Source organism: Neoarius graeffei, chromosome 18 (genome assembly GCF_027579695.1).
Source record: "Neoarius graeffei isolate fNeoGra1 chromosome 18, fNeoGra1.pri, whole genome shotgun sequence".
Taxonomy (NCBI): Eukaryota; Metazoa; Chordata; class Actinopteri; order Siluriformes; family Ariidae; genus Neoarius; species Neoarius graeffei.
This window is the reverse complement of record NC_083586.1, coordinates 19851745-19878389: the sequence shown is the minus strand read 5'-3', so window position 1 is coordinate 19878389 and position 26645 is coordinate 19851745. Positions and strand designations below refer to the sequence as shown.

General features: G+C 40.2%; 1 protein-coding gene across 9 annotated transcripts in view; it reads left to right on the top strand.

The window, feature by feature from the left end:
* The window catches only part of LOC132865984 (interferon-induced protein 44-like), a 49541-nt gene that overhangs the window by 14912 nt on the left and 7984 nt on the right, over positions 1 to 26645 (top strand). For 3 of the 9 annotated variants that reach the window (XM_060898513.1, XM_060898515.1, XM_060898517.1), the window contains 2 exons: positions 24767 to 25728; positions 25906 to 25988. The gene's annotated coding sequence lies outside the window, so the exon portion shown is untranslated. Of the gene's footprint in view, positions 1 to 359; positions 434 to 24766; positions 25729 to 25905; positions 25989 to 26645 lie in introns of all 9 variants that reach the window. The other 6 variants (XM_060898516.1, XM_060898514.1, XM_060898521.1 and 3 more) reach the window with 4 other exon arrangements.

Here is a 26645-nt window from a genome sequence, read left to right as displayed (position 1 = left end):
GTATTGTCTTTTAAACTCAAATCAAACTCTTGGGACAACTTCCCACAAGCCTCTTACAATACTTCGCTAGAATTTGTTCCCCTCATTCCTCCAGATATAACTGTGCAACTCGGTTAGGTTTGTGGTTGTCCTTGTTTAGATACAATTTCAGGTCATTCCAAAAAATTTTCACAGCTAGAACAGTGCTCTTCAGATTAATTTGAGTTTTGTTTCATATGAATAGAGAGCACTGTACCAAAAGGTCAGCTCTTTGTCTTGGTGATGACCTGCATACTCCAATCTGTGTTTTAGTTATTTATTTTTTACTCAGGTCTTGTTTTTTCAAACATATATTTTTATTCAACTTTTTTGCAATGCAGGTGTGACAAGGACAACCCAAAACGTAGCACTAGCAACAGTGCACAAAATACAAGCAACAAAACCTGACACAGAGGTAAGGAAAACAAAACAAAAACAGAATAAAAGACAATATAATAATATTAGTTAAAATTGGGAGTCCAGGGAAGACAGCATAATACACACTGCAGTTTGATATCATATAAAACTATGGCTCTATATCCTTATTCCAGGCCAGACCTATAAGCCCTGACCTCATCCTACGAGATGCAATGGTACCCAGGCAATCAAGAAATGGATCCCAGGTCCAGTAGAATAGAAGGGTTTATCCTTTAATGCTGTAGAAAAAGCTTCAAATGGAGTGATACTTGTCACAGTTTACTGCCACTGATTGAGAGTGGGAGCCTTTATCAGTGATCCATAAGGCCAGAATACATTTCCAGTAGGGTTGGGCGGTATTACGGTAAGAAGGTATCCCGAGGTATCCAAAAGTACCAACGGTATCGGTCTCGTTACCGTCATTTTAAAAAAATATATAATATCTAAATAAATATGGAGTACATGAGGTCATAATATAAAATAATAAATTGAAGATCATCCCGAATAACTGTGTGATCGTATTTTCACTAATTCTATCAATTTCCTAAAGAAGTTCTCATCGCGTGCAGGGTTGTTTATGTCGTTACCATGGCAACCCTGCGTGACATTTGGAGTCTGACAAAGCTTCGCAAGAGACTGAGCCCGGGGGTGTCATGGCTCAGATGGCTAAGGCACCGCACCATAAATCCGGGGACCCGATTTAGGTTATTTCCCGATCCCGTCTCTCTCTCCCCCGCTCATTTCCTGTCTCTCTATACTGTCCTATCTAAAAAAAAAAAAAAAGAGAGACTGAGACCGCGGTTGAAAGATGACAAGTCAAGATAACGAGTTAGTGGCAAAAAAAAATACAACATTGGCAGTGTGGCAGTATTTTGGTTTCAAACCAAACGAAAAATCTAATATGTCCCCTAAGGCACACCATAGCCTGGGGTACTCCACTTCCACGAGATCTCTCCAATGAGTTGTGTTTTGAGTAGGTTACATGAGTAACAACAAGGTAAAATAATATAACGTATGACATTTGGGATGTGGGTAATAAACGTTTGAAATGTCATCTACTGAAGAAACGGAAGAAAACATCGTAGCGTAAACTGTTAGGTTTCTGGTGGGAATTAGCAATGCGCTTGCTATCTTTGTTGGGTGTGTTAAACCGTATGGATTTAAGTGGAATAATTGTAAGGAGTTATGTGATCAAGACAACGTTTTAAGCAAGGTAAGGCCATTTGATTATTAATTTCCCCGCCATGGCATGACGTGGGCCCATATGATTTTGCCTTGTGCAGCTATCACGCATTTGAATTAGGTTCGCCTCATTTGCGCTGAAGAATATGGTTTATCGCGCAGTCTAAACGGACTTGGGTGTTGGTTGATTCTTTTTCTTTTTTTTTATTTCCCATGCTTGAAAGGGTATGATCCTGCTCATCGTGTACTTTTTTTTGATGGAGCAGGTGAAATAGTGCTGCAAATGGCGTTTCAACGCAGACATGTGTAAACGACAGTTGAATGCTATTTTCAAGATGAAGGAAGAGTTGCGTGATACTTTGAAATATCTCTTAATGCACAAAATTCGCTTTGCTGCTTAATCCATACCACAATGCACACAATTCGCTATGCTGCTTTTAAATAGTACATTTGAGGCATAGGCGCACGTTACACAGTAGGCCGAAACAAAATATTATTTTTTTCTCGGTAATACCGTATACCCCGGGAAAACACAGAGACGGTTTAAAGGTATCAAAATTTGGATACCGCCCAACCCTAATTTCCAGGCACAGTGCAGCAGAAATGTGCAAAAGGTCTGTTGAAAAAAATCAGCAGGTAACTCATCATTTAGTCCCAACAGGCAAGTCCTGGCGCTCAGATGTAGATGGCGCTTGAAAATTACATTAAACTGTTGAACAATTGTAATCCAGAATTGCTGGACATAAGGACAGCTCCACAAACAATGAATAAATGATCCAACAGCAGATTGACATTTAGTACAAAGCTCTGACAGAGTTGGGTTCATTCTATGTCTGGCTTCAAGAGTGATATAGAGCCTATGTAAAATCTTGAATTGCCTCTCCCAGGCAGAGTTAGACACCAGAACATCAGAGGGCTGGCTGCATAAGGCATTCCAGTCCTCAGACTCTGTAGTACCCAGATCAGGTTCCTATCTGCCTTTTACTTTGTCAGAATTATATACAACAAGACTACAGAGGGTCTTATAAAGCTTTTTGATGAAAAATTTAAGATGTGTATTATTTACCAATAAGGATTCTCTAGGAAAAATAGCCAGTCCTCCAGTGAAATCTTTCAAATTCATCTCATCTCATTATCTCTAGCCGCTTTATCCTGTCCTACAGGGTCGCAGGCAAGCTGGAGCCTATCCCAGCTGACTACGGGCGAAAGGCGGGGTACACTCTGGACAAGTCGCCAGGTCATCACAGGGCTGACACATAGACACAGACAACCATTCACACTCACACTCACACCTACGGTCAATTTAGAGTCACCAGTTAACCTAACCTGCATGTCTTTGGATTGTGGGGGAAACCGGAGCACCCGGAGGAAACCCACGCGGACACGGGGAGAACATGCAAACTCCGCACAGAAAGGCCCTCGCCGGCCACGGGGCTCGAACCCGGACTTCTTGCTGTGAGCCGACAGCGCTAACCACTACACCACCGTGCCGCATCTTTCAAATTATACAGAATAAAATTTTGAACTTGTAGGAATTTAATGAAATCATTATTGGTGACACCATATTTGCTTTTCACTTGTTGGAATGTAAGGACTGAGCCTCCCTGAATCATGTCTGCAACAACTGTGATACCCTTGTGCCTCCATTCAGTGAGACCGGTCTGAAGGCCAGGTTGAAAGTCAGGGTTTTCATGAATTAGAGTTATCAAGAGAAATGACCAAAGCTTCTGCACTGTACAAGGAGGAATGCTGAATAAGTTTAAGCAGACGTCTCACATTATGTGGAGAATACCTTCCATGTATGAAACCAGTCTGGTCATTAGCGATGACAATTGGAAGAATATTTTCTAAATGTGAGGCTAGGATCCTTGCAAGAAGCTTCAAATCCAAATTTAAAACAGATATAGGTCTGTACGAAGAGCACTCTTCAAATTATTTCCCTTATTTTAATACCAGGGAGATATTAGTCTCCATTAGAGATGGAGGAAGAGCCCCAGCCGCAAATAAGGACTGCAGCATTTCAAATAAAGGACTGACTAGGATGGTGTTAAACTTTTTATAAAATTCTGCATTAAATCTGTCGGGGCCTGGGGCTTTGTTGTTGGGGAGTAGCTGGATACAATTCATAATTTCACTCAGAGTTATTGGTTTGCACAGATCATCTCTCTCTGCTCATCTGAAATTTTTGGTAAATCCACCTTTGTGAAAAAATTAATCATATCTTGCTTTAAGAGTGGATTGAACTGTGAAGTAAATAACTGCTTATAAAATGTTTTAAAAGTGTCATTGATTATTATCATAGTTAAGTATGCCAGTTGAATCTGTAATATATGACATATTCTGGGCCTGGGCCCTATTTCGAAGAAGATTGGCCAGATATCGATGAGGTAGTCCGGGAGCCATGGGGTCGGACCCGGAATTTTTGGTTAAAGTTTTGTTTTTGTTTTTTTTTTTTTTGCTTTATCTTATAGATTTGAGGTAGCTCTTCAAGATTTAAGAGGGTGCCCGGTGATATCCCTTGGGCAATTTAATATATTAACCCTTTAATGCCCTATATGCCCAAATAATGGAAGAAAATACAAAAAAATCAGTGTAAATACTGATATTAAATGCACCAAGTTGGCTGTATCTGATAGGTATTCACATTTTTCTCTATATTTGTCATTCAAATACATCAAATGTGGATTAATTAACCCTTTCATAACTTTTCCAAATTAGCGATTTTTATACAAGTATTACATAAACTCTACAGTTAATACAAAATAATGATCAATATCTATGTAAGAACTATACAGCATGCAAAAGAACTATATACAGCATATGCACACACACACTAATGACCAATAACTATGTAAAAGAACTATATACAGCATGCATACACTCACACCAATGATCCACTATGTAAACGAACTATATACAGCATGTATACACTCACACCAGTGATCCACTATGTAAAAGAACTACAGCATGCAATAGAACTATATACAGCATGCATACACTCACACCAGTAATCCACTATGTAAAAGAACTACTGTATATACAGCATGAAATAGAAATATATACAGCATGCATATACATTCACACCAGTGATCCACTATGTAAAAGAACTATATACAGCATGCAATAGAACTATATACAGCATGCATATACACTCACACCAGTGATCCACTATGTAAAACTACAGTATGCAATATATCAAGCATGCAAAATGGCATATACAGCATGCGCGCGCGCACACACACAAGAATAGCAAAAGATACTGATTTTCAATTAACCAAATTGGCTGTACAGTATTCACGCTTTACTGTCATTCAAATTAGTCAAACGTGTAATTGACCCTTTGATAAATTTGCAAAATTAACAATTTTGATACAAGAACTACAGTACATAAAGCATGTACGTGCATGCATGCATGCACACGCACACACATACACATGCACACACACTAATGAGCAATAATTATGTAAAATAATTACATACAGTATGCAAACACACACACAAAACACAAAAACTATTTAAGGAAAGAACTGAGTTCAGATGAAAAAAAAAAACCTCTAAACCCTTTGCCATTGCTTAGTGTCTGTAAAAATATGCTAATGTACTGGATGCCAGCTAGTACAGAGGAGAATGTTAAGTAAACCTTACTCCCCAACGTTTTAAAAGTCGTGCTAGTCAGTGGAAGAGCAGTGTGGTTTGGAGTGGGGGTGAATCGGGGACAATGCCCTGAATTTTACTAGGGAACCAGGAACATTACTATTTCAACAGTCAATATCGTAAAAATAAGCAATCTATTAGCTTAATGTATTAGCTTAAGGAAACCTTACTGCCCAACGTTTTAAAAGTCATGCTAGTCAGTGGACTGGCTAGTGCACATGGCTCTCAGTCCACAAGCAGTGTGGTTTGGAGTGGGGGTGAGGGTAAGGTTAACAGACTTTTGAGATGATAATCGGGGACAATGCCCTGAATTTTACTAGGGAACCAGGGACATTACTATTTCAACAGTCAATATCGTTAAAATAAGCAATCTATTAGCTTAATGTATTAGCTTAAAAAAATCAGTGACTAGCGTTTACTAGGTGAGAGTTGGGTGTGCTAGCCAGTGTTGTGAAACTATGGGTCTAGTTCACTGGTGAGCAGTGAGTACATGTCACTGCTCTTTCATGATTACAGTCAAATAGTTTCTCTGCTTAGCTTATGCGTGCTGTGATCTTTTGGGGGCAGTGTGATTGACAGAGTTAGCAAGATAGCTACACAAGTTGGCTTGAATTAGCTAATTGTGTCCCTCATATGCCCCTGCAGAAGTAAACACAAGGATGACAATGGAGTGTATGCCTAATAGTTTAAGGCTCGCATTAACAACCAAAGTAATAGAGTAATAAAGGGCTTTTTGGTATAAGCCCCACCCCCAATTGCATGGCCACACCCCCAACCATGGCTGGAACCCCACCCCCAGGCCTTAAACTCATCCTATTATGTTAACAAACACAAAAATAAGTATGATATATAGACTTTGGTGAACATAAAGTGAAGAATGTCAAAATGTCAGAATTTAGGCTATGACTGCAGCACATCCAACAATAAAGGGCCAATATCCGGAATTGCCCAAGGGATATCACCGGGCACCCTCTCTTATCTTAATGAGTAGACCTTGGACAACAACAAACAGCAAAAAAAAAAAACTTTAACCGACGAAGCCAGGTTCAGCCAAATTTGGGCCTTTGGCTCCCGGACTAAGGTTTGTTAGCAAACTCATACATCCTTTGCCTCAGGAAAAACATAAATTTTTCAGCCTTCTTTGTTAGTAACCTCTCTAAAGCTGTCTTAACCACTTGTATATCATTTCTAAGTTCTTCTGATGGAGATAAGTTGTATTTAGTCTGAAGTTCATGCAGTTCCAGCTTGAGTTTCCTTTGCTCTGTTCTTTTTAAGCCCAGTGGTGTAAGATATGATCAGACCATAAGCATAGGCTTTCATGGTATCCCATTGCAGACCAGGAGAAACATCAGGAGTCTTATTCACTTTAAAAAAAAAAAGTCCAGTTGCACTTTCAGTAATTTCTCAAAATTAGAGTCATGATTCAGAAACACGCTGTATCTTCAAGGTTGGCTTTGACACCCAGGATTCAAGTTATTTAAAGTTATATAGATGGGTGCATGATCTGATATAATAATGTCTCCAATAGTGCAGCTCTTAACATTGCTCAATGAGATTTTAGGGGTGAGAACAAAGTCAATTCTACTGCATGTTTTGTGTACACCAGAATAAAATGTAAATGGCTTATCATTAGGATGTAAAACACAGCAGGTAGCAACTACAACCCCGAGTCCAAAAAAGTTGGGACAAAGTACAAATTGTAAATAAAAACGGAATGCAATGATGTGGAAGCTTCAAAATTCCATATTTTATTCAGAATAGAACATAGATGACATATCAAATGTTTAAACTGAGAAAATGTATCATTTAAAGAGAAAAATTAGGTGATTTTAAATTTCATGACAACAACACATCTCAAAAAAGTTGGGACAAGGCCATGTTTACCACTGTGAGACATCCCCTTTTCTCTTTACAGCAGTCTGTAAACGTCTGGGGACTGAGGAGACAAGTTGCTCAAGTTTAGGGATAGGAATGTTAACCCATTCTTGTCTAATGTAGGATTCTAGTTGCTCAACTGTCTTAGGTCTTTTTTGTATGTATCTTCCGTTTTATGATGCGCCAAATGTTTTCTATGGGTGAAAGATCTGGACTGCAGGCTGGCCAGTTCAGTGCCCGGACCCTTCTTCTACGCAGCCATGATGCTGTAATTGATGCAGTATGTGGTTTGGCATTGTCATGTTGGAAAATGCAAGGTCTTCCCTGAAAGAGACGTCGTCTGGATGGGAGCATATGTTGCTCTAGAACCTGGATATACCTTTCAGCATTGATGGTGTCTTTCCAGATGTGTAAGCTGCCCATGCCACACGCACTAATGCAACCCCATACCATCAGAGATGCAGGCTTCTGAACTGAGCGCTGATAACAACTTGGGTCGTCCTTCTCCTCTTTAGTCCGAAAGGCACGGCATCCCTGATTTCCATAAAGAACTTCAAATTTTGATTCGTCTGACCACAGAACAGTTTTCCACTTTGCCACAGTCCATTTTAAATGAGCCTTGGCCCAGAGAAGACGTCTGCGCTTCTGGATCATGTTTAGATATGGCTTCTTCTTTGAACTATAGAGTTTTAGCTGGCAACGGTGGATGGCACGGTGAATTGTGTTCACAGATAATGTTCTCTGGAAATATTCCTGAGCCCATTTTGTGATTTCCAATACAGAAGCATGCCTGTATGTGATGCAGTGCCGTCTAAGGGCCCAAAGATCACGGGCACCCAGTATGGTTTTCCGGCCTTGACCCTTACGCACAGAGATTCTTCCAGCTTCTCTGAATCTTTTGATGATATTATGCACTGTAGATGATGATATGTTCAAACTCTTTGCAATTTTACACTGTCGAACTCCTTTCTGATATTGCTCCACTGTTTGTCGGCGCAGAATTAGGGGGATTGGTGATCCTCTTCCCATCTTTACTTCTGAGAGCCGCTGCCACTCGAAGATGCTCTTTTTATACCCAGTCATGTTAATGACCTATTGCCAATTGACCTAATGAGTTGCAATTTGGTCCTCCAGCTGTTCCTTTTTTGTACCTTTAACTTTTCCAGCCTCTTATTGCCCCTGTCCCAACTTTTTTGAGATGTGTTGCTGTCATGAAATTTCAAATGAGCCAATATTTGGCATGAAATTTCAAAATGTCTCACTTTCAACATTTGATATGTTGTCTATGTTCTATTGTGAATACAATATCAGTTTTTGAGATTTGTAAATTATTGCATTCCGTTTTTATTTACAATTTGTACTTTGTCCCAACTTTTTTGGAATCGGGGTTGTAGATCAAGTTCACTACAGGTATCTGATACAGCTTTAGCTCTTCTTGACACTGAATTTTGTACTGATGGTGATTTATCCATCACCGAAGAAAAGTAGCAGTTAAAATCTCCAGCTATGACTGTTTTCACCAATCCAATCAGCAAACAACGAAAAAAAAAAACATGAGAGATGAAGTCATTCGACTGTACCGGGGGAAAGTAAATATTCAGGAAGGACACCAACTGGCCATAGAGATGGCCCTTTAACATTAAATATCTACCAGGTTTATTAGAAATAGTTTGGATGTTGGATAAAGGTACAGTGGTGCTTGAAAGTTTGTGAACCCTTTAGAATTTTCTATATTTCTGCATAAATATGACTGAAAACATCAGATTTTCACACAAGTCCTAAAAGTAGATAAGGAGAACACAGTTAAACAAATGAGACAAAAATATTATACTTGGTCATTTATTTATTGAGGAAAATTATCCAATATTACATGTTTGTAGGTGGCAAAAGTATGTGAACCTTTGCTTTCAGTATCTGGTGTAACCACCTTGTGTGGCAATAACTGCAAATAAACGTTTGCGGTAACTGTTGATCAGTCCTGCACACTGGCTTGGAGGAATTTTAGCCCATTTCTCTGTACAGAACAGCTTCAACTCTGGGATGTTGGTGGGTTTCCTCACATGAACTGCTTGCTTCAGGTCCTTCCACAATATTTCGATTGGATTAAGGTCAGGACTTTGACTTGGCCATTCCAAAACATTAACTTTATTCTTCTTTAACCATTCTTTGGTAGAACGACTTGTGTGCTTAGGGCCGTTTTCTTGCTGCATGACCCACCTTCTCTTGAGATTCAGTTCATGGACTGATGTCCTGACATTTTCCTTTAGAATTCGCTGGTATAATTCAGAATTCATTGTTCCATCAGTGATGGCAAGCCGTCCTGGCCCAGATGCAGCAAAACAGGCCCAAACCATGACACTACCACCACCATGTTTCACAGATGGGATAAGGTTCTTATGCTGGAATGCAGTGTTTTCCTTTCTCCAAAGAAACTCTTCTCACTTAAACCAAAAAGTTCTCTTTTGGTCTCGTCCGTCCACAAAACATTTTTCCAATAGCCTTCTGGCTTGTCCACGGGATCTTTAGCAAACTGCAGACGAGCAGCAGTGTTCTTTTTGGAGAGCAGTGGCTTTCTCCTTGCAACCCTGCCATGCACACCATTGTTGTTCAGTGTTCTCCTGATGGTGGACTCATGAACATTAACATTAGCCAATGTGAGAGAGGCCTTCAGTTGCTTATAAGTTACCCTGGGGTCCTTTGTGACCTCGCCGACTGTTACACTCCTTGCTCTTGGAGTGATCTTTGTTGGTCAACCACTCCTGGGGAGGGTAACAATGGTCTTGAATTTCCTCCATTTGTACACAATCTGTCTGGCTGTGGATTGGTGGAGTCCAAACTCTAGACATGGTTTTGTAACCTTTTCCAGCCTGATGAGCATCAACAACACTTTTTCTGAGGTCCTCAGAAATCTCCTTTGTTCATACCATGATACACTTCCACAAACATGTGTTGTGAAGATCAGACTTTGATAGATCCCTATTTATTAAAATGACAACACCTCTGCTCTTGCTGGAAAAAAGATGAGCTAAACACATGCCTGATCCAGTCTCGCTTTAACTTTAAGTGCTCATTTGCAGATACAGTGGTACTTGAAAGTTTGTGAACCCTTGAGAATTTTCTATATTTCTGCATTAAATATGACCTAAAACAACATCAGATTTTCACACAAGTCCTAAAAGGAGATAAAGAGAACCCAGTTAAACAAATGAAACAAAAATATTATACTTGGTCATTTATTTATTGAGAAAAATGATCCAATATTACATGTCTGTGAGTGGCAAAAGTATGTGAACCTTTGCTTTCAGTATCTGGTGTGACCCCTTGTGCAGCAATAACTGCAACTAAACATTTCCAGTAACTGTTGATCAGTCCTGCACACCAGCTTGGAGGAATTTTAGCTCATTCCTCCGTACAGAACAGCTTCAACTCTGGGATGTTGGTGGGTTTCCTCACATGAACTGCTCACTTCAGGTCCTTCCACAACATTTCGATTGGATTAAGGTCAGGACTTGGCCATTCCAAAACATTAACTTTATTCTTCTTTAACCATTCTTTGGTTAAAGCACTTGTGTGCTTAGGGCCGTCGTCTTGCTGCATGACCCACCTTCTCTTGAGATTCAGTTCATGGACAGATGTCCTGAAATTTTCCTTTAAAATTCACTGGTATAATTCAGAATTCATTGTTCCATCAGTGATGGCAAGCCGTCCTGGCCCAGATGCAGCAAAACAGGCCCAAACCATGATACTACCACCACCATGTTTCACAGATGGGATAAGATTCTTATGCTGGAATGCAGTGTTTTCCTTTCTCCAAACATAACGCTTCTCATTTAAACCAAAAAGTTCTATTTTGGTCTCCTCCATCCACAAAACCTTTTTCCAATAGCCTTCTGGCTTGTCCATGTGATCTGTAGCGAACTGCAGATGAGCAGCAATGTTCTTTTTTGGAGAGCAGTGGCTTTCTCCTTGCAACCCTGCCATGCACACCGTTGTTGTTCCGTGTTCTCCTGATGGTGGACTCATGAACATTAACATTAGCCAATGTGAAAGAGGCCTTCAGTTGCTTAGAAGTTACCCTTTGTGACCTCGCCGACTATGACATGCCTTGCTCTTGGAGTGAACTTTGTTGGTCGACCGCTCCTGGAGAGGGTAACAATGGTCTTGAATTTCCTCCATTTGTACACAATTTGTCTGACTGTGGATTGGTGGAGTCCAAACTCTTTAGAGATGGTTATGTAACCTTTTCCAGCCTGATGAGCATCAACAATGCTTTTTCTGAGGTCCTCAGAAATCTCCTTTGCTCGTGCCATGATACACTTCCACAAACATGTGTTGTGAAGATCAGACATTGATATATCCCTGTTCTTTAAATAGAACAGGGTGCCACTCACACCTGATTGTCATCCCATTGATTGAAAACACTTGACTCTAATTTCACCTTCAAATTAACTGCTAATCCTAGAGGTTCACATACTTTTGCCACTCATAGATATGTAATATTGGATCATTTTCCTCAATCAATAAATGACCGAGTATAATTTTTTTAATCTCATTTGTTTAACTGGGTTGTCTTTATCTACTTTTAGAACTTGTGTGAAAATCTGATGATGTTTTAGGTCATATTTATGCAGAAATAGAGAAAATTCTAAAGGGTTTACAAACTTTCAAGCATCACTGTAGGTGTGTTTCTTGCAGGAGGGCTATATGAACATGTTCCTTTTTTAAAAAACTTAAAAATCTTTTTCTGCTGAATAGGATTGTGTATACTCCTTACATTCCAGCTGCACATTTTCAATGTGGGTCTGTCACTGGCCATTTTGGATTAAGAAAACCATCTTAGCTACTTGTGGATGAGAATAATGAAAACAACTAGAGCTCCCTGAAGCTAGACTGAAACACAACCCAAAACAAAAATAGAAACACTGCTTTGCTAACATTTAAAACAGAACTATGTACAACCCCAATTCCAAAAAAGACCCAACTTTTTTGGAATTGGGGTTGTACAAGGAACATCAAGCAAAGTTAAAAGGTAGACACTGGGGTCAGACTTTGGTCTGTTACACCCATCAGGGGTGTGAGCAAACTTCCCTACTTTAATAGAGGAAGACGCTGGACCAGCTATTAAACTACTTTCTAACCTTAAATTTGTAACACATCTCAACTGCTGGCTCGCAGCTCTATTCAAGAAAAAATTATAAAGTCAACAGTGAGTGTATGAGCAACCATCAATATGTATACAAAAAAGAAAAAAAAAGGATCCACACTCCAGCATTAACCTACAGACTATGTAGCTAAAGTATCTAGACAGCGCATTCAATGATATATGGCAAATCTCCTATCAGCACAAGAGAGGGGGAAAAATTAAGAAAATAAGGAGACAGCCATACCAGTCCCAGTACCATAACATTAAGTTTTATGCTCACCAGCTCCTTTAAAAGTCAAACCTGATATTTTCAGACAGGGGCGCCGCTAGAAATCTTGGGCCCTATGAAAGATTACAATTTAGCCCCCCCCCAGTAAAATTTTCAAGCTCAAGCAACTGAATTTGAAGTCTGTTTTTGGCTGGCACTTCTACTTTACTATGCATGTGATCAGCAAGTTTAGGAGATACAATTATTTGGTATATGAACATTTTAAATGCAGAACTCTCAGAATTAGACTGAATAGACTGTTGCCTTAAAATGAAAATTCCATTTATATATATATATATATATATATATATATATATATATATATATATATATATATATATATATATATAAAATATTTATTTATTTTTTCCTTTTATGAGCAACTATTATTAGGCCACTCAGTAGCCTATGGAGTTCATTCAATCCAAATGTTTGTGTTGAGAGAAATTGCATGCATCACTGTATCAGTATGGATTCATAACGTTCTGTATGCACATTATGGAGACTCCAGAGCCCTCCAGCAAACATCATCAATAATCAGGATTACAATCAGGATTCCTTTGTTTCCTCCATTTATTGACTTATTGTATGTGATCAAATGTATGCCTTGATGAATAACTACACTAGTTTTTTGATACAATTACATAGTGCACTGCAAGAAATCCACTCAGTGTTTTTGGTTTCTTTTAGGCATCACACATTTATTAGAAAACACAGCAAATGTTCAAATATTCAAGTTAAATACTTAGCAACAGTATCAGTAAATCCACACATGAACAATAGCAATGATATCTATGACCACAGCTAATGTGCAAAATATTAAAGTTAAATACTTAACAATATCAACAAATCCACACATGAACAATGGCAAAACATCTAGACTTAATTATACAATAAAGATACCTATGAAAAAAGGTGATTTTTTTTTTTTCACACACAGTGTGATATCCGGACTTCATAATTTATCACACCTGTCCCTGCTTAGCAACTTCTAGAATGTTCACCTCTATTGCGCACATAGAAAAACTGCCAGCTGCTCTAAGCTGCGCTAATAGCGGCGCTGTGCATACCCGGAGCTACACATTTCACGTGTCCCGCACCCAGAATCAGACTGTACCATTAGTAAAAAGGGTGGAGGGGTGAAATGATAATATCATAAATAATTCAAGAAAAATGTTATAGCAGATCATAACCATGTATAATTTGCATATTTTAACAGATGAAATAAAATATTTTATTTCAAAAACTTACACAAGGCAATACTATTAAAATAATATTAATATCCCGCACAGGCTCCCCTGTCAGTGCCAGGCCCTTAGAATCATCCTAACTTTTCCCCCCCTAGCAGCGCCCATGTTTTCAGAGAAGTTCAGTAGATGACCATAGTAGCATGTAGTGTATGAAATGAAGGGAAGCTCTCCGTCAGCAGGGACCATGAAGGAAGATCCTCCGCTCTATGACACTATCCAAGAAGGCAGTCACCTCTTTAGGATGTTTAAAGAATTTCTCCTCCCCATCATGTTTAATCCTGAGCATGGCTGGGTACAGCATGGCAAAGGCAATCCCTCTCTCCTTAAGCTGTTGTTTCACCGGGTAAAATTCCTGTTACTTCCGTATAACAGCTGTAGAAAAATCCTCAAATATCATGATTGGGGCGCCGTTGTCGACCAGAAACTGAGTTTTCCTTGCCACCTGCATGATCCAGACTTTGTCCTGGAAATTGTGGAGCTTTATGCTAACAGCCCAGGGCCGCTGTCTGTGAAGGGGACGGCATGTGAGGGCATGATGGCAGCGATCCAGTCTAACATATCCTTCTTTGAAGCTAATCTTCAGTAGCTCCAGCAACCAGGTTTTGAAGAAAGCAACAGGGTTAGTGCCTTCACTGCCTTTAGGAAGCCCGAAGACACGTATGTTGCACCGCCGGCTCCTGTTCTCTAGATCGTCGATCTTATCCAGGGCTGCCTCCAGCTTGTTCTCGACTTCAGAGAGCTTAGTGATGTGAATTGCTGCGGTGTCCTTGGAGTTTGAGATGTGGCTTTCAGCTTCTGTAATCCATGTATCCAGTGTGGCGATTTTGGACGAGCAAGCCTCGAACTTCTTCAAAACCGGGTCGATTTTTTGTCAAAGGAAGCTTCCACACCTTTGAGCACTTCAGCGGTTATTCTTTTCACCAAGCCGTTGGCGTCGAATTGACCCAGAAGTGGCGGCAGCTTGTCCGCCATGTTAGCTTGGCTGCTCTGGGGTGACTGAAATTCTCCTGATTTAGCGGATTTCATGATAAGGTTGAGTTTTCTTTGAGTGCCAGGCATTCTCCTACTTCTTGACTAGGATGACCGCTCACTGTGACCACACTTTCTCTGAAAAAAAATGACCAAAAGGATATCGAGCTGTGGGAGCACAGACAATGACCTTGCTCCTCAGCCATTTGCATCACGTGACCCCCCCCCCCCCCCCCCCCCCCCCCCCATGAAGGTCTTAGAGTATGGACTTCAATATATCCATCTACATACAACCCCGATTCCAAAAAAGTTGGGACAAAGTACAAATTGTAACTAAAAACGGAATGCAATGATGTGGAAGTTTCAAAATTCCATATTTTATTCAGAATAGAACATAGATGACATATCAAATGTTTAAACTGAGAAAATGTATCATTTAAAGAGAAAAATTAGGTGATTTTAAATTTCATGACAACAACACATCTCAAAAAAGTTGGGACAAGGCCATGTTTCCCACTGTGAGACATCCCCTTTTCTCTTTACAACAGTCTGTAAACGTCTGGGGACTGAGGAGACAAGTTGCTCAAGTTTAGGGATAGGAATGTTAACCCATTCTTGTCTAATGTAGGATTCTAGTTGCTCAACTGTCTTAGGTCTTTTTTGTCGTATCTTCCGTTTTATGATGCGCCAAATGTTTTCTATGGGTGAAAGATCTGGACTGCAGGCTGGCCAGTTCAGTACCCGGACCCTTCTTCTAGGCAGCCATGATGCTGTAATTGATGCAGTATGTGGTTTGGCATTGTCATGTTGGAAAATGCAAGGTCTTCCCTGAAAGAGACATCTGGATGGGAGCAGATGTTGCTCTAGAACCTGGATATACTTTCAGCATTGATAGTGTCTTTCTAGATGTGTAAGCTGCCCATGCCACATGCACTAATGCAACCCCATACTATCAGAGATGCAGGCTTCTGAACTGAGCGCTGATAACAACTTGGGTCGTCCTTCTCCTCTTTGGTCCGAATGACATGGCGTCCCTGATTTCCATAAAGAACTTCAAATTTTGATTCGTCTGACCACAGAACAGTTTTCCACTTTGCCCACAGTCCATTTTAAATGAGCCTTGGCCCAGAGAAGACGTCTGCGCTTCTGGATCATGTTTAGATACGGCTTCTTCTTTGAAATATAGAGTTTTAGCTGGCAACGGCGGATGGCATGGTGAATTGTATTCACAGATAATGTTCTCTGAAAATATTCCTGAGCCCATTTTGTGATTTCCAATACAAAAGCATGCCTGTATGTGATGCAGTGCCATCTAAGGGCCCGAAGATCACGGGCACCCAGTATGGTTTTCCGGCCTTGACCCTTACGCACAGAGATTCTTCCAGCTTCTCTGAATCTTTTGATGATATTATGCACTGTAGATGATATGTTCAAATACTTTGCAATTTTACACTGTCGAACTCCTTTCTGATATTGCTCCACTATTTGTCGGTGCAGAATTAGGGGGATTGGTGATCCTCTTCCCATCTTTACTTCTGAGAGCTGCTGCCACTCCAAGATGCTCTTTTTATACCCAGTCATGTTAATGACCTATTGCCAATTGACCTAATGAGTTGCAATTTGGTCCTCCAGCTGTTCCTTTTTTGTACCTTTAACTTTTCCAGCCTCTTATTGCCCCTGTCCCAACTTTTTTGAGATGTGTTGCTGTCATGAAATTTCAAATGAGCCAATATTTGGCATGAAATTTCAAAATGTCTCACTTTCGACATTTGATATGTTGTCTATGTTCTATTGTGAATACAATATCAGTTTTTGAGATTTGTAAATTATTGCATTCCGTTTTTATTTACAATTTGTACTTTGTCCCAACTTTTTTGGAATCGGGGTTGTACCTACCCACCTCATCTGTGAATATACACTGCAGAAACTCCTTGCACTTTCACAGTATTGTTTTATATTATTTATGCAGTCTGTATGAGGTGTTTTTTTTTTTTTTCCCCCGTGAGACACTGAACAGAAACAGAGACTTTAAGCTCAACAAACCAAACGTATGGTTTGTCAGGATTCTGCTGGTTGGTGATGTTGGAGTCAGAAAGTCCACCTTTATATACTCAGTCAGTAATGCGTTTCAAAAATGAATCACCTCTGGTGCTCTTACTAACACAACAGATGGAACACGTTTTACAAAAAACGTAAGTACTGTAGAGTTTATAGTGAACAACTTACTAAGTATTTTTGATTGATTATCCCCCACCCAAATGAATTTTGGGTGGGGGATATAGAAACAGGTTCTGTCCATCCGGTCATGTTTTCATTTCCGGGTCATATCTTTAAAACTACTGAAGATATCTTCATGTATACATATCGAGCAACATGTGAACTGGTGAACTTGAATGTATTTTCAAATATTTACATTTGAAAATGTAAATACACATCTATGTAAATACATCCCCCCCCCCCCCCCCCCAACACACACACACACACACACACACACACACACACACACACACACACATCTCATTGTTCATTAACACACTGAACTCAGGGACCGCACATCTCACTTTACCTCGCTCATTTGCATTATTCCGCACTACCTCATCCTAACAGCTGCTAGTTTGTTTATACTGCTTATTTCAGTGTTTACGGCGGCACGGTGGTGTAGTGGTTAGCACTGTCGCCTCACAGCAAGAAGGTCCGGGTTCGAGCCCCGTGGCCGGTGAGGGCCTTTCTGTGTGGAGTTTGCATGTTCTCCCCGTGTCCGCGTGGGTTTCCTCCGGGTGCTCCGGTTTCCCCCACAGTCCAAAGACATGCAGGTTAGGTTAACTGGTGACTCTAAAATTGACCGTAGGTGTGAATGTGAGTGTGAATGGTTGTCTGTGTCTATGTGTCAGCCCTGTGATGACCTGGCGACTTGTCCAGGGTGTACCCCGCCTTTCACCCGTAGTCAGCTGGGATAGGCTCCAGCTTGCCTGCGACCCTGTAGAAGGATAAAGTGGCTAGAGATAATGAGATGAGATTTCACTGTTTACCTGCTATACCTCAAGTGCCCTTGACTGTTTGTTTATTTGAACCAATTTATGTGTGTGTGTATGTGTATATATATATATATATATATATATGTGTGTGTGTATGTATATGAGTGTTTAGTCTACGTCTAGTTCATATCTAGAGTGTTTATACTGTTTATATTGTCTGAGTGTTTAGTCTTTGTCTAGTTCTTATCTAGTGTTTACACTGTTTATATTGTCTGAATGTTTAGTCTATGTCTAGTTCTTCTTATCTAGTGTTTATATTGTTTATTTGTACTGTTTATATTGTTTGTCTGAGTGTTTAGTCTATGTCTAGTTCCTATCTAGAGTGTTTATACTGTTTATATTGTTTGTTTTTTTCAATTATTCTATTTTTATTTTTATTTATTGCATTGCCTGTTTGCATCGTGGGTCAAAGAGGACTAAAATTTCATCTGTGCTGTATGTCGAGCATGTATAGCATATTTGACAATAAAGTTGACTTGACTTAAAAGTTGGTATATGTGTTGATTAAGCAATGTATATGTGCCTTTTGATACCAAGAAATGTGAGAGATTTAAATTTTTAGCTCACCTGGACCAAAGGTCCAGTGGGCTTATGCCATGGGCTGCTGAGGTCAGTGTCAAGAGGTAGGGTTGGGTTCCTGCAGCAGAACTTTATGACAGTATCTTGAAACTTGGTATATAGTTGCTATATAGGGACGGGATATAGGTGACTCTGTGTTCTTGTTATTGATTATTTCTCCTTTTGCTGTATTATGACAGCAAATTTACATATATTATCCTCTTCCTTTTGAAGTGACTCTCTGTTACCTGTAACCTATCTTCTTCGTGCCAAGAGGCACATAAGGCTGCGACAAGACATCGCCAATTGACTCTGTCTGCTGCCTTCGCATGCACTGAATCCCAGGTCTTCCATCCTGCCCTTACTCTTTCTTTTTCTACAGTCCGTCACCATGTTGTTTTAGGCCGGCCACACTTCCTTCTTCCTTCGGGCGTCCATGACAATGCAATTCTGCAGATACTGTCCTGTTCGTTCCTCATTACATGTTCTATGAATCTCCATCTTCTTCTCCTGACATCATAACTAGGGGGTTCAGTATCTGCCATCTTCAAGATCTCAACATTAGGCACTCTGTTCTGCCATCGTATCTGAAAAATCTGTCTTAAGCACTTACTCTGGAATGCATCAGTCTTCTTTTCGTCACTCTGATTCATTTTCCAAATTTCACATCCATACATCAATACTGGCTTAACAGGGGTCTTATACAGTCTAACTTTCATTATTTTATTGATACTCTTACTACTCCAGATCATTCTTAGCTTCCAAAAAACTCCTCTTGCTTTTGCCATCTTGTTGTTGATATCCTCCGTTCCACCACCAGCGTTGGAAATGGTGGCACCCAGGTACAAAAACTTCTCTACTTCTTTGATTTCTTGACCATTTATCTTAACTGCCTCCTTGTTTCGCGTGTTAATGCACAACAACTTACACTTCTTCACGTTAACCCTAAGTCCAACGCTCTCCGCTTCCTCGATCACTCGGTCGGTTTTTGTTTGTATGTGATTTTTACTCGATGATAGTAATGCTATATTGTCGGCAAAGTCAAGGTCTTCAAGCTTGATGGTGAAAGTCCATCTTATTCCCGTGCTGCCCTCTCTTAGTGCTCGCCTCATAACAAAATCGATAACTAACAGAAAAAGGAAACCCAACATATTGCACCCCTGCTTGACTCCCGTTCTGATCTTGAACCATTCATTTGTTTCCCCATCATCATCTAAGATTGCACACTCGAAATCTTCATATTTTTTATCATTTAAGAAGCATTTTAAATTGAATAAAGTGCACAGTTTTGTCTTTTTCATTTACACACTTTCATTTATAACTTTTAACACGTAACAAAGTTTTGGCTCAATGAATACTCATTGTATACAAGTATGACTGAGGATTACAGCTTCGTAAGTGGAGCATCAGCTTGTAAATTTCAGTCTTACCATTCATTAGTAACACTGAACATTTTAATAGTCTTTAAACTTCCCAATTTATTTTCAATTGAATCGTTACTTTTCTGTTAATGATTTTAGGTGGTATTCCCTAACTCTTTATGATAACCCAAAGGCTCTCTCTATGGATAGAATCAAAGGCTTTTTTGAACTCGACAAAGTAGACATATAACGATGACTGCCATTCTATTGATTGCTCAATGATGTTCCTCAATGTGAAGATGTGTTCTGTAGTTCCCCACCCACAAAGATATGCGGCCTGTTCCTTCCTAAGCTTAGCCTCTGATCCCTCATGCATCCTGCTGATTGTAATGCTGCTCAGCACCTTGCTGACAACAGGAAGCAGCGTAATTCCTCACCAGTTCTCGCAATGATTAAGGTTCCCCTTTTTGGGAAGCCGAAAAATCAGCCCCCTCTTCCATTTAGATGGTACTTGCTCCTCTGTCCAGACAATATCTGTTATATCTTTGACCACTGTGGTTGCAAACTCGATGTCAGCTTTTTGAAACTCCATGGGTATTCTGTCCACTCTGGATGATTTGCCATTCCTTAAGTTATTGATAGCTCCCCTTCTCTAACTTCTAGTTGGTGCACATATGTCTATCTCTTCAATTACTTCAGTTAACTCTATGTCATTCTCACTAATCGGGTTTCTCGGACTCTCTCGATTCAAGACATTGTTGAAATGCTCCAGCCAACTCTTGTTCCAGGGTGGCCGTGGGTCCTTAAAAAGTCTTAAAAAGTCTTACAGGGATGTGATTTTTTCCGCGAATTCGCGGAATTCCGCTTTTTTTTACCTCAAAACTTGAAAAAAAAATGTTTCCGATTTTTCCCTCAAATCTACATTCGTATCCTATTCGTTCCGACTTTGTTTGAAAGATGGCAGCCTCGGATTTGCATCTTTACGCCTCGATCACGGAGACTGCCATCTTTCAACTCTTTGTTTGAAGCGAGCGCATTCATTGATTGTTACAGAGTGATGGGCCAGTCACGTACCTCGTTTCATCTCATTGACATAATTACGTCATTTACGCAATTACATCATTGAGATGAAACGAGGTACGTGATTGGCCCATCGCTCTGTAACAACCAATGAACGCGCTTGTTAGTTAGCTGTACGTAAGCTCGCTTCAAACAGAGTTGAAAGATGGCAGCCTCCGTGATCGAGTGTAAAGTGCGCGCGCGAGTGAGAGAGAGAGTGCGCGCGCGAGAGAGAGTGCGCGCGAGCGAGTGAGAGAGCGCGAGCGAGTGAGAGAGCGCGAGCGAGAGAGAGAGCGCGAGTGAGAGAGAGAGCGCGAGCGAGTGAGAGAGAGAGAGGGTGAGAGTGCGTGCGCGCGCGAGTGAGAGAGTGTGCGCGAGTGAGAGAGAGTGTGTGTGTGTGTGTGTGAGTGTGTGTGTGTCAGAGTTGCATGTTGACCATTAAATTGGCTTGAATTTGTTAATCATGACAAGTTTTTTCTTGTGTGTTTGCTTGCCATTTTAGTACAATTTTTAAGTCAGAAAACCCCAAAACCCAGGAGCTTCGGGGGGCTTCCCCCCCTTGTCCCCCCACCAGGGTGCTGCCCTGGACCAGCTGGGGGCCTGCGGCCCCCAGACCCCCGCCTAAAATTTTCAGATAATTTCACCAGCCCCAAATCACATCCCTGGTCTTAAATTTAATTTTCCTAAAATAAGGCCATTAAAAAGTCTTAAAAAGTCTTAAATTTCAAACCCCGTGGTCTTAAATTTTCAATCTTAAATTTATGGAGATTTTACTCAGTCATATCGTTAAAATGTGGTACACTTTGGATGGGGAAAAAGTTTAATCGTTTTTGATGCTCACAATTATACCGCGCAGGCTCCGAATCCACCGGTTGCTAGACACACGCGTGCTTGACAACCACTCAGTGCCTGATCTGTTGTGTAAGTCCTATCGTGTGAGAGAGCAGCCCCGCCCCTCTCTGCTCCTGAGTGGAACTCGTCGCCTTGGTAACGGTGCAGGGAAGAGACACAATATAACAAGCAAAGAGCGCTTTTTCTCAGAGTTCCCTCTCCTCGAACAACGCTGATTTACATGGAAACGAAAGGAGCTATTCACAAAATTCTTGCACATTGAGCGCTACAAGGCTCTCATAAACACATTGATGTAAGTTTTTTGTCCCTAGTGTAAAAAATGTGGACAATAGAGCGAGTTAAAAACAAGTGACATTTCTGATTTTGCAGTAAAAGCGCTGCCACGTTTATAATGTGAGTCTATGGAGCAGCGCGCCTGTCCTCTCCTCACTTTCAGGCTTCTCATTCAAAAACTGTAAATCCTATCGCTCAGGTAGACACATTGTGTGAATCAAGACAAGTGTGGCTACTACTTTTGAGAAAATTGTGTGTAGAGTGAAAATTGTGGCTGAAAACACAGTTTAAATGAGAAAGTTGGAGCTTTTTTTTTCAGGCTGCCTACACTCTAAACTCCTGAGCTCCACTGGTGTGTAACGCAATAGACACCCATTATAAAGTCTGAATTTCTCCAGATTTGATCATGGTGTTTGATCTGTGACTGATTAAAAAGTATAGAACCTAGCAAAAAAGTTGAATGCCAGATCCACACAGGAGAATTGTGTCTCCATTTTAAAGTTTGAATCATGTCTCTAGGTGAAAGCATGCCAGAGCAGCGGATGTTTGAAAAACATTGAAAATGTGCGATTTTTTCAATTAATTCCATAGAAAATGAATGGGAAATTTTGTGTGATTTTTTTTCGCGACTATGTCGCGAAAAAAATCGTAGAATGCTGAACAAAGTAATAGCATAGCGAGTCCGATCGAGCCGCACATTTTGATGTATTGTTTGTCTGTGTGCGCGATGTACGGTTATTGGGTTATTCGAAATTGAAATTTGTACAGAAGATGAAAAACGGAAGAACAAGAGTTTGCTGTGCTTTGCTCCCTATATGGGAGTCAATAGTTTGCAATGCATAGCACTGCATCACTAATAATAAACTCCTGTGCACGCAGTTCCCAGGATTAAATGTATTTTCCACAGACCATTTATTTATTCACTTTACTCAAATACAAAGTAAAATGGCAGTAAATCATCTTTCTTTTCTTGCGTATTGCATCATGAGGCGTTCCTGGCTTGTAAATCTCTTATTTTCGGTGCATGACACATTCACGCAGCTGAGCATGCTATGAATTAACAACGACAACGGTCTGCAGTGGCGGCTACACAATTACACACTCAGCGAACATTTCTCCATTTCTGTATGCAAATACACTCCAACCACTCAGTTTGGTTTCATTTACAACCAATGGTGTCTTTTGATGCCAGCACGTAATTGAACGAGAGAAGATTGGTTTACCGGAGACAAAATAAGCGTCATCTCTGCTTCTGTTCCCTCTGATGTCGCCTCTGACGGCCCCGACACACTACTGCCTCCGCCGAGTGCGCGCGCGCACACCGCATGTCAGGGCCGCGGATGAGTTACTCTCCCTTGATCAACGAAGTCGGCGGGGAATTTGTGGTTATTATCGGTACAAACAGCGCGAATCGCAACTTAAATGAGTGCGGTTCAGTTTGACATTATTGTCAGTCCGTTAGATAAACATTTAATTTTATTAAACTCGAAAATTAATATTTAGAGCCTGTGGGCTACAAAAATAAGTCATTAAAGTAGCCGGCTGGACTTAATTGTGTAGTCGGCTGTATGGCCGGCAGCCGGCGCTTGTGGAAAGCCCTGTCGAATCAGCTCTGCGCATGCGCCGTGCGGCACAAAAAAATGGCAGCCACCATGAAGGAAGGAGATCCGGAGTTTTCAAACATTTGCTTAAGTGTGAAATCGCAAAATGGTATTCTAGCAAACAACAAAATAGTAAAGATTCAGAAAAACAAATCATTCAGTGATCATTTTAATAGTGTAATTTCATCCGAACTCGGCCTAACGCTCGATTTAGAACTACAAAAAGTCCGTGTGTCGGACATTAAGTACCTTTGTAAAAGTTTTGCAAATGTTGCAGTCAGCATTTAAAATGCTAACTTAAAGTTTTTGTACAAGTTTCAGTTGATTAAACTGTCATATTATTAAATGTGTCTGCTTTTGTAATAAAAAAGTACTGAAAGAAAAAGCAAACACAGCATTGCGATTTCTTATCCATCCATTAAAAAAAAATCCCTCCCTCCCGACTGAAAATTATTTTTGCTTACCCGGTGGACAGGAAATGGATTTTTTTTTTTTTTAAGGATGGCCTTGGATTCAAACGTGACTGCATTCTGATTGTCACATAGTTACAAGTTTATCCGATCCTTATATTGTGTTCTGAGTGTGTGAATGCCTGTCAAGGAAAAGAAATGAAGTACTTCTACTAGAATAGTGTTTTCTGGTGAATGTTTACAAGAACAATAAGTTACATTAAATTATATAGTTTTTTTTTTTTTCAAAAGAGTACGTTTTTGCGTGACTTTAGATTTGGTCTTAATTTTTTTTGGAACATGGTCTTAAAAAGTCTTAAATTTAACTTGGACAAACCTGTAGACACCCTGTGTTCTTGCTCTCTTTATCTTGAAGAATCTTTCCTCCTTTGTCACTTATTGCCGTGGTTTGCTTAGGTTTTTCATTGCAAAGGGTTTTAGTAAGGTTGTAAAGTGTCTTCATGTGTTGTTTCCATGCAGCTGTTTCAGTGTTTTGAGAAACTTCCTCTAACCACTTATGTTTGTCACATCGTACCTGCTTCTTTACCTCCTTGTCCTTGCTCCTATAGTCAGCCCGTCATTTCTTCTACAGCCTCTCTGATTTGGCATTCAACATCTTCTGCTTGATGGTTCTCCTTTGATCAATTAAGGACCATGTTTCCGAACTTATCCAGGGTTTCTTCCGTGTTTTATTATAACCTATGACCTCTTCTGCTGTCTTAACATAGACTTTTTCCAGGATTTTACTCTTCTGTTCCAAATCTTCTTCTTCTCCACTTACCTCATTCTCTTTGGTTGTTAGGACCTGGAACCTGTTCCTTAACTGGACTTTGAACCTTTTCCTCACCTCGTCATCCATGAGCTGCTGCATATCGAATGTGTTCCTGATGTTTTCTCTCCTAAGGAAGTTGAAGCTAAGTTTAAACTTTATGGTTGTTCTTACCAGATAATGATCACTACCTATGTTGGCTGATCTAAGTGCCCTGGTGTCTAGAACAGAGGTTCTGAACTTGCAGTTGATTAGGATGTGGTTGATCTGGTTTGCTGCCTTACCATCTGGTGATACCCATGTCTGTTTATGTATATTTTTATGTGGAAATAATGTTCCGGGGGGTGGCACGGTGGTGTAGTGGTTAGCGCTGTCGCCTCACAGCAAGAAGGTCCGGGTTCAAGCCCCGTGGCTGACGAGGGCCTTTCTGTGCGGAGTTTGCATGTTCTCCCCGTGTCCGCGTGGGTTTCCTCCAGGTGCTCCGGTTTCCCCCACAGTCCAAAGACATGCAGGTTAGGTTAACTGGTGACTCTAAATTGACTGTAGGTGTGAATGGTTGTCTGTGTCTGTGTCAGCCCTGTGATGACCTGGCGACTTGTCCAGGGTGTACCCCGCCTTTCGCCTGTAGTCAGCTGGGATAGGCTCCAGCTTGCCTGCGACCCTGTAGAAGGATAAAGCGGCTAGAGATAATGAGATGAGATGAGATATTTACACAGATTTTTTTTTTGTCAATTTCCATTTCCAAGATCACTTTCTTTACCATACCTGGAAAAAAATAATAAATGAGTATGATTTGTGTCCACAAATAAGTCTGCATCTACATATCCAAATAATTACCTTCTCTTCAGTCTTCTTGCTGATGTATCAAGGGCAACATGGGTGGAGCCACACAAGCAAATTCCTGAAGAGAAACCTGTTCCAGTTAGCCTGTTAAACTGAAGGTATAAAAGTGGGACCTGGGGTTGGTGCTCTAACAGTCGACCCGGTCAGAAGCTGTGAGTATGTCGTCACAGATTTGTGAATTAACAAACAATTAAATTTTGGAGCATAAAATTTTTAAAGTTATTTCTGGAATATTTATTTGTTTGCATGACTATAGAATTATACCCTTTTTTTTTTTTGCTAGAACCCTACATTAAACATCTTTCTATATTTTTTACTTTTCTCATCAGTAGTATTCATCAGGATTTATACAATTGAATTAAATTGGAGGGTCTGAGTCTACACCTGTACAAGAACCTCCTCAAGTCTCCAGGTGAGTTTTTTGAGCAGTAGGACAAACACCTTTTAGTCTTAAAATATCTGTCAGATGAACTGTTTCTTTACTTATAATTAAGCCTAGTTTTTTTTTTCCACCCATGCAACTTTACATCATTATGCAAATGTTGAGTACAGGCCAGTTTGAGCAAAGCAACACCTGACAAAGAGAAAAATCCCTGTACTCACATGCTTGATATAAGTGCAATATACACATTAGTGCTGAAAGTTCACAAGAGACAGTTCCGATGCTGTAAACATAAGTGACTCAGGAGCTTAGATTCAAGACTCAGGAGCTCAGATTGCAGTTACTGACTTTGTATGAGAGACATTCAAATCTTGCAGTCTTTGTTTATACAGTGGTGCTTGAAAGTTTGTGAACCCTTTAGAATTTTCTATATTTCTGCATAAATATGACCTAAAACATCATCAGATTTTCACACAAGTCCTAAAAGTAGATAAAGAGAACCCAGTTAAACAAATGAGACACAAATATTTACTTGGTCATTTATTTATTGAGGAAAATGATCCAATATTACATATCTGTGAGTGGCAAAAGTATGTGAACCTCTAGGATTAGCAGTTAATTTGAAGGTGAAATTAGAGTCAGGTGTTTTCAATCAATGGGATAACAATCAGGTGTGAGTGGGCAACC